The following is a 9,981-nucleotide window of genomic DNA, read 5'->3' on the forward strand; positions in this document are numbered from 1 at the left end:
GGTACCAGTAGCAGAGGTCGTGGAAAGCATTTTCCACCAAGAGTCCGGATATTAAAAAGGGATGGACATACCACTCGGCATCGTCAAGGTCGACGAAACTTCAGAAGAAACAACAAGGCCCAGTCTCACCTGGCAAAAGGAGATGGTCAATGCTATATTTGTGGGAAGCCTGGACTTATATCCAATTATGATCACCACAGGAGGAATCGAGATGAGGGTCAGAATCAACAGTCAGGCTGTGTGTTTACCTTGCGTGCACGTGGTACGATGGGGTCGGATTCTCCGACGAGAGGTAAGCGTATGCTTTGAAGTATTATGTATTTTGTAGATCTGGGGTAGCTTAGAATAAACTGTTTTGAATGTTTTGGAAAAATGTTACAAAAATTGATAATTGTTTTAAGGAAAATTTTGGAATTCTTAATGAAGATAATCAGAGTGACGCAGCGGAATGCGAGAGGGAATGTCAACACGTGAGACACCACTTGTAAGGAGTGAGGCTTAGCGTCTTTTCTGATCAAAAGATTCTCAAGTATATCTTTGATCAGAAAGAGCTTAATATGCATCAAAGGAGGTGGATGGAGTTGTTAAAGGATTATGATTTTGAACTGAGTTATCATCCTGGAAAGACAAATGTGGTAGCAGACGTATTGAGTCGGAAATCTTTAACAATTTCTTGGATGAGAATAAAGGAAGAAGAGCTAGTGGATAAGTTCGTGGATCTTAAACTGGATATTGGTGAAGTGGCCGGAAGAGTTTGTTTGAAATCAGTTACAGATCTCAGGTGACTTTAAATCTGAACTCTTAAAGGCTCATCAAAACAATGACGTGTTACCTAAGGTGTTGCCAGCTATCAAGCAAGGGAAGCAGTGGAGAGTGTCATGCGATCAAGATGGATTATGGAGATTCAAGGGTAGGATCATTGTGCCGGATGTTGGGACTTTGTGGCAAGATATATTGAGAGAAGCGCACAACAGTGGGTTTTTGATTCACCCTGGGAGTACTAAGATGTACCACGATCGGAAGGCTATGCTCTGGTGGCCTGGTATGAAGAAATATGTGGCGGAATATGTCTTAAAGAGCCTGACATAAATGTCGGTTTAGAGACTATATCTACAACGCGACTATTTTTATGACATTCTTTACCGACAAAAATCCCTTTCGTACAAACGTTTTGGGTGTCACAAGTAACAAACCCCTTAAAAATTGTTAACCGAGTATTCAAACCTCGGGTCATCTTCTCAAGGAACTGCGAGGAAGTATGTTCTTATTATTGGTTATAAAGGTTGTAATCGGGGTTTAGAAGGTGAGAAGCAAGTAATTTAAATGACGAGTGAATTAAATGGCAATTAAAATTAAATAATAACTGTAAAACAACTTTTGGCAAGATAAGGGAAATTAAAAGTCCAACTTAGTTATCCCTCTCAACAATAATGAAAGTTGTATCTTAATTCCACTTAGTTAACCTATGAAGCAAAGGTAAGTCAAGGGACTAATTAGTTTGACCTTCGAATCCTATTTATTTCCTAGGAAAAAGTTGGGATTATTGAAGTTCAGATCAATTAGCAAGATAACGATTATCAATTATGCTGAGTTCGATAATGTTGAGTCACTGATTTATTAACCAAGACCAAAAGGAGAAAAAGTAAATTGCTGGAATAATAAAAGTGTCCTTAGATGGGAAGCAATAGCAACACTTAAATCAAAGAGAACAATCATAAACTGAAAAATACCTTAAATATCATTAATTCAAATAGAAATCTGTAACATGGAATAATTCATAATTTAAATTATAATAATCAATTCAAATATTGGAATCAAATAAATAAAAGTAAAATTGAAATAAAGGAACATTAAAACCTGGTTCCAGAGTTACTCCCAAAATAAGAAGAAGTCCTAAATCCTAAGAGAGAGAGAGAATCTCTCTCTAAACTAAATCTAAATCATGAAAACTAGAAATTCGCGAGCTCCCTCTTGAATGGATGCATTCCTCCACTTTATAACCTCTAATCTATGCTTTCTGTACTTGGATCTGGGCCAAAAAAGGCTTCAGAAATCACTGGGGGCGTATTCTGTAAATTCTAATACGTGGCCTCTGTCACGCGTCCGCGTGGGTCACGCGGTCGCGTCATCTGGAGAACTTGCAAGACAATCAGAGATAAATGTTTAATGAGCTTTTGAATTCTCACTGGATTTTGTGTTTTCTCTCTAATCACTCAGTGTCTATTGGGTTAATCACTCTATTCTTCTTTTCATTCTTCCTTTCTATAACTTTGTTTTTCATCTAACCAATCAACAATTACAGAACATAGTCATACCAAAACTCATGAGGTCTTTAATTAAGGTTGTAATGGGGTCAAGGCAAAGGGTAAGGATATATGTATAAGGCTAAGTGAGCTAATAAGTGAATCCTTAATTAGACTAAGATCTCACCTAACATACATACTTAGTAAAACAATGCTTCTTTACCTATTCTCCCTATTTTCTCGCTTTTGATGTCACATGCTCATGTTTCAATTCTTGTTTTTATCCTCATGTGCATTGCTTTTTATTTAGCATTGGGGAGTTCTTTTTGTATCCCCTTATTTACATGCTTGAAAACTAAATTTTTTTTTCCGTTTATGTTCATGATTAGGATAGCTAGACTTGCATGTTGTAGTGGATTTTTAGGTTGTTAGGTAGCTTAGGCTGTGGTTAGTGGATCTAGGTCTGTTTCCTTGCATTGTTCTTACTCCTGTTTTATCCTATGTGCAAATATGTTGCTGCTATAATCATGATTCATATGCTGCTTTATTGTATGTTGTTGCTGTTTACATTGAGTTTTTATATTTATTTTATATCTCTGTACATGCAGCATGATTTCTTTTAATTCATATGAACTGATATGATTGCTGTTTATTTTCCGGGACAATCCAATTTTAGCCGGAATGCTGCCCAAATTTTTTGAAAATTGTTTTCATTCTTGTTTTGGTTTGGCAACTCTGTTTTACTCTGCTTCCCCCAAACCATTTCATGAATGCTAGGGCCACTTTCTTATCCTCTTTGATTTCCTGGTTCATAACCTGCATTTGTGATTCACTGATTCCAATTTCTGATTTCTTTATTTCTATTTGAATCAGCATCACCCTGTTTTCTTTATTCGATTATGAGTACTTCTATTCTTACCTGTGAATCCTTGTTATATGGAATTTTTTCTATACCACTTACTTTCCTAACTCACTAATTTGAATTTACTAATTTCTTTTTACCATACTAACCCTCTTGATCTCTTTTCTGATCACTTTCACTTCCTCTAACTTTCTCACTATGGCATATTGATTTTTTTCTTTCCATTTAACATTAATTCAATCACATTTCAATTACTCATTTTCCTTATTCTATTTCTCCCTTACCGCTTTGAGTTTCCTTTGTTTAAATTGCCTATTTGCTTTCCTATTTTATCCATTTCCTGGTTTTCTATTTTTCAGGATGTCTGCCTCAAAAAGGAAAGGCAAAGGGAAGGCTACTGGCAAGCGCAAGCGAGGAGATTCCTCCCAGTCCATCATTGCTCTAATGCACGATTCCTCATGGCGGGAGAAGAACTTCACACAGCAGGAAAAAGCTGACCAGCTGCTCCCTTCGACTGATCCTATCAAATTTGCAAACCGGTACTGTGAGCTGAAGTACCCGACTTTTGAAAACTCCAGAAATCTATACCTGGAACGTACCTTGAAGATTCCAGAAGCCCTCCAGCAATACACCACTGAGCAAATCAAGCAAAGGGGCTGGTTCTTTCTGGAGAGACTACTGACAGAGGTCAATGCATCTTGGGTATGGGAATTTTATTGCAACTACTACCTTACTACCCTAGATGCAGTAAACCTGAGGGAAAAGCAAATTCTGGTCACTGAGGAGGCCATAGAGACCGTTCTCCAGCTCCCAGCCAAGTCCGATCAGCCAGATGGTTATGCACAGGCTGAGGAGGACATGTGCCAGATGCGGTTTGATTGGGATGCTGTGAAGGCAGGGATAGCTCTCGACCCTGCTGTTCCTTGGGAGATGGGTCAGGACACCACTATGCCTAGAGGGATCAAGAGACTGTACTTGAATGATGAGGCTCGGCTATGGCATCAGATCTTGAGCAACTATGTGATGCCGAGTACTCATGAGACTGAGATCCCGGCTGCCATGATCACCCTCCTCTGGTGTGTGCTGGAGGGTAAGGACCTGTACTTGCCTCATTTTATCCGGCATTATATGACCAGGGTCCACGTCCGAGGCACCCTCCCCTTTCCTTATCTGGTTACACGGCTAGGCCGTCAGGCTGATGTGCCTTGGGAGGATGCCAATGAGCGACCACCAGCAGCGGACTGCAGGAAGATCATCCCTCACAGCAGGAACTTCCTTGCTTTGGGCTACAGACCACCACCTGTCACTACTACTGATGAGACAGCCCCTCCGTCTGCTGGACCTTCTTCATCCACAGCTGCCCCAGCTGCCCCTGCTGCCACCACTGCACCTCCACCCACCTCTGAGCCGGTTTATCGCCTCGTGCACCGTCTATTCTGCCAGCTTGATCAGATGGAGCACCGTAACAGGCGCCGGTATGAGAGATTGGAGCGCCGCAGCAGGCGACGCTATTCCCATCTGAAGCTGATGATCAGATAGGGCGCCGACATCCCCTCCGAGCCCGACACACCATCAGAGCCATCAGAGGAGGAGGAGGATGAGCACGAGGAGGAGCCTCATTCCCAGGCAGAGACTCATCAACAGGCAGGCACAAAGCACGCTACACCACAGCAGGAGGCCCAACGTCAGCTTGAGGCTGCAGATCCGGAGATCCCGATCCAGTCAGTCCCCCCTCTACAGTAGCCAGACTCTCAGCCCACCACCGCCACAGAGACCCCAGCTACCATCCCTACCAGTGATGACACTCCTTCACACCCAGCTTGACTGAGCATCGGGGACGATGCTTCATTTTAAGTGTGGGGAGGTCGCCATCTCTGGCGTTTATTTTGGTGAACTACTACATACTTTTTCTTTTATTTTGGATATTTTTCTGTATTTTTCTCTTTTTCTTTTATTATTATTTTCTGAGTACTTATACATTGCTACTTGTGTATTTTACTCTATTTTCTGCATTTTGCATTTTTTGTTCATATTTTAGTTATTTAGTTCATTTTAGTTATTTAGTTTAGTTTGCAATTCTAACTTATTAGTGGATCAATTAGTATAGTTTACCCTTTTTACATAAGACAACTTAGTTATAGCTTAGTTTAAATTGACAAATATAAAAAGAGTAAGCTAGGAACTTGAACATAATAGATTTAGATCCATAAAACCTTGTATATATAGCATTACATGATGTAGTTAAACTGACAACATTTCATCAAGGAGAAACATTAAAACTTCAAAGGCTACCCGAAATTACTTTTTAAGAGAATAATGAGAATTTTTAACTAAACCTGCATGACATACATAAGTGATAAATGATTTTTCAGCTAGAGAACACATAGCCTGCGAGTTTTGAGCTTAACTGTATGGTTACATTCAAACTATAATTTTTATTTCTGTGTGTTCCAACCTTCTTTCTTATTCTGGTGTTCTTTACTTTGTTTTAGTCTATATGTCCGATTATAGAATATAGGTACATCTCAAAATAATGATTGAGGCCATTATTTGATTTTAGCTCACTTATCCCAAATTAGCCTACCTTTTACATCACCTTTATTAGACTCCTTTGAGCTTTTTAAAAAAAAACCCCTTATTCTATTTTAGCCAAATTACTAGCCTTAAGCAGAAAAACAAAAGAAAATCCCAAGTGAATCCTTGGTTAGCTTAAGATAGAAAATTATAAATAGAGTAAAATGTGGGAAACTTATTGGGAACATAGTTGATAAAGACAAAAGGTAGAAAAATTAAAAAGAATAAAGCAACTCAAAATTTTGGGAAGCAGGCTCATGAAAATTCAAATTAATTAAAATTACCATGTGTATTCGAAAAAAAAAGTTAGTTTTCAAGCATATAAATAAGGGGATACAAAAAGAACTCCCCAATGCAAAATAAAAAGCAATGCACATGAGGATAAAAACAAGAATTGAAACATGAGCATGTGACATCAAAAGCGAGAAAATAGGGAGAATAGGTAAAGAAGCATTGTTTTACTAAGTATGTATGTTAGGTGAGATCTTAGTCTAATTAAGGATTCGCTTATTAGCTCACTTAGCCTTATACATATATCCTTACCCTTTGCCTTGACCCCATTACAACCTTAATTAAAGACCTCATGAGTTTTGGTATGACTATGTTCTATAATTGTTGATTGGTTAGACGAAAAATAAAGTTATAGAAAGGAAGAATGAAAAGAAGAATAGAGTGATTAACCCAATAAACACTGAGTGATTAGAGAGAAAACACAAAATCTAGTGAGGGTTCAAAAGCTCATTAAACATTTATCTCTGATTTTCTTGCAAGTTTTTTTCTCTCGTCTCATTTGCAAAAAAAAAAATGCTTTATTATTTGAGGGTTAGCCATATATGTATATATATCTCCTTGAGAATGTGAAATAATTTGACTACATGTAGGCTTTATATATGAGTGGATGAATTAGAATTGCATGACTCATTAGGTAGATGCATCTAGCATAGGTTGCATTTCATAACATTTCATCACTTTAACCTTAATACCTTGGATTTAGCATGAGGACATGCTAGTGTTTAAGTGTGGGGAGGTTGATAAACCCATATTTCATGAGTTCTTTTGTGCTTAATTAGAGTGATTTATTCAACTCTTCACCTACTTATTCACATTAATTGCATGGTTTTACTTTCCCTTCCTTATTATGTCATATTGTGAAAAACATGTTTCCTAAGCTTTAAAAAAAATTAATTATTTTAATTCCCTTTATTTCCATTCGATGTCGTGATTAGTGTGTTGAGTAGCTTCAGGTTTCCTAAGGCTGAATGACTTAAAGGATGAAAAAAGGAAACATACAAAAATGGAAGGAGAAGGCAAAACGGAGCTTTAAGGAAACTAGTATCCACGCGATCGCATGGACGACGCGATCGCGTGCCAGAAGCAAAGAAGCAGCGACGCGGCCGCATGACTGACGCGACCGCGCGCCTTGAGTAGAACACCCACGAAGCGGACGCGTGACTGACGCGACCGCGTGGAAAGGAAAAGCTCCAGATGACGCGACCGCGTGACCCACGCGGACGCGTGACAGAGGCCACGTATCAGAATTTACAGAATACACCCCCAGCAATTTCTGAAGCCCTTTTTGGCCCAGATCCAAGTACAGAAAGCATAGATTAGAGGTTATAAAGTGGAGGAATGCATCCATTCAAGAGGGAGCTCGCCAATTTCTAGTTTTCATGATTTAGATTTAGTTTAGAGAGAGATTCTCTCTCTCTCTTAGGATTTAGGACTTCTTCTTATTTTGGGAGTAACTCTGGAACCAGGTTTTAATGTTCTTTTATTTCAATTTTACTTTTATTTATTTGATTCCAATATTTGAATTGATTATTATAATTTAAATTATGAATTATTCCCTGTTACAGATTTCTATTTGAATTAATGATATTTAAGGTATTTTTCAGTTTATGATTGTTCTCTTTGATTTAAGTTGCCATTGCTTCCCATCTAAGGACACTTTTATTATTTCAGCAATTTACTTTTTCCCCTTTTTGTCTTGGTTAAAAAATCAGTGACTCAACATTATCGAACTCAGCATAATTGATAATCGTTATCTTGCTAATTGATCTGAACTTCAATAATCCCAACTTTTTCCTAGGAAATAAATAGGATTCGAAGGTCAAATTAATTAGTCCCTTGACTTACCTTTGCTTCATAGGTTAACTAAGTGGAATTAAGATACAACTTTCATTATTGTTGAGAGGGATAACTAAGTTGGACTTCTAATTTCCCTTATCTTGCCAAAAGTTGTTTTACAGTTATTATTTATTTTTAATTGCCATTTAATTCACTCGTCATTCAAATTACTTGCTTCTCACCTTCTAAACCCCGATTACAACCTTTATAACCAATAATAAGAACATACTTCCTTGCAGTTCCTTCAGAAGACGACCCGAGGTTTGAATACTCGGTTAACAATTTTTAAGGGGTTTGTTACTTGTGACACCCAAAACGTTTGTACAAAAGGGATTTTTGTCGGTTTAGAGACTATATCTACAACGCGACTGTTTTTATGACATTCTTTACTGGCAGAAATCACGAACATCACGCACGTCACGCGATCGCGTCATTCATACGGACGCGTCATTCGGCGTTTTGCTTCTCCACGCGAGCCCGTCGTCCACGCCTCCGCGTTGCTTGTGCTATTCCATCCGCGCGGTCGCGTGAACCATGCAGCCGCGTCAATGCGATTTTCTCTCTTTCACGCGGTCACGTGATCCATGCGGCCGCGTCATTTCTCGCTGGTCATCTCCTTAATTTCTTGTGTTCCTTCAATTTTTGCGAGCTTCCTTTCCAATCTCCAACTCATTCATGCCCAATAAAGCCTGAAACACTTAACACACAGATCAGGGCATCGAATGGAATATAGGAGAATTAAAATACATAATCAAAAGTCTCTAGGAAGCAAGTTTTCAATCATGTAATAAATTTAGGAAGGAAATATAAATGCATGCTAATCATATGAATAAGTGGGTAAAGATCATGATAAAACCACACAATTAAACACAATATAAACCATAAAATAGTGGTTTATCAACCTCCCCACACTTAAACATTAGCATGTCCTCATGCTTAGTTGAAGGAGATAAAATAAATGAGTAGGAAGATGTGGAACTCATGCAATACAATGCAACCTATATATGTGAATGCAACTATATGATTCTTGTCTACGTGATCAAAAGTAAATAAGCTCTTCAAAAAAATTACAAACCAAATTCCACTAACTCACTTCTTATACAGTAAGAACAGATAAAAATGCAAGAAGATAGCTCATGAAAGCAGAGAACATAGAAATTCAAGCGTGGAACCCTCACTGATGATGTATGTACACTCTAGTCTCTCTAGTGTATAGGGTAATTACTCTATTCTTCTCTAATCATGCTTTCTAATTTTTGTTCTTCTCCTAACCAATCAACAACATTTAATATACCAATACAAACATCATGAGGTCTTTTCAAGGTTGTAATGGGGCCAAGGTAAGGGTAAGGATGTATATATGGCTAAGTAAGCTTATAAATTGAATCTTTATTTAACCCAAGCTTTCACCTAACCTCTATGTATATTCTATATAACTTTAGAATGCATACCTAGCTACCCAGAAATTTCTTTCACATTCCATACTCATGCATCAACTTTTTATTTTAATTTTATCATACATGCATTGATCCTTGAATTCTTAACTTAACATTGGGGTAATTTTGTCCCCTTATTTAATTATTGAATATTTTTGGATTTTTTTTTAACTTAAAAACATAAAAATTAACATAGCTTATCAATGCACATAGATTTTTAATTCTTATAGGTACCCAAATTCCCATTATATTATCATGACACATTCCCTTATTATCTTTTTTTCCCACAATTTCCCATACTTGATTGACTCACACAATTCTATCTTAAGCTAACCAAAGATTCAATTTGGGATATATAATTGTTTTTCCGCTTAAGGCTTGTAATGTGGTAAAATATAAAACAAATGGGATTTAAAGGCTCAAAGTGGCTAACAAAGGAAATTGAAAGGGGTAGGCTTAATTTGGATAAGTGGGCTAAACAAATAATGGCCTCAATCATATGCAAACATATAAATATAATAAACATTGGACATATGGGATGAAACAAAATATAGATTACAATTATAGAGAAGTAAACACACATAAATAAAACAATTATGGTTAAATAATGTTACCATTCATAAAGGCTCAAATCTCACAGGTTGTGTGTTCTTTAGCTCAAAAATTATGTTCCAAATACAACTTCAAGCAAATTTAACACAGAAGTTTTGATAAAAAATTAGTGAAATTTGGCTTAGAA

This window comes from Arachis ipaensis, chromosome B10 (assembly GCF_000816755.2).
Source record: "Arachis ipaensis cultivar K30076 chromosome B10, Araip1.1, whole genome shotgun sequence".
Lineage (NCBI taxonomy): Eukaryota > Viridiplantae > Streptophyta > Magnoliopsida > Fabales > Fabaceae > Arachis > Arachis ipaensis.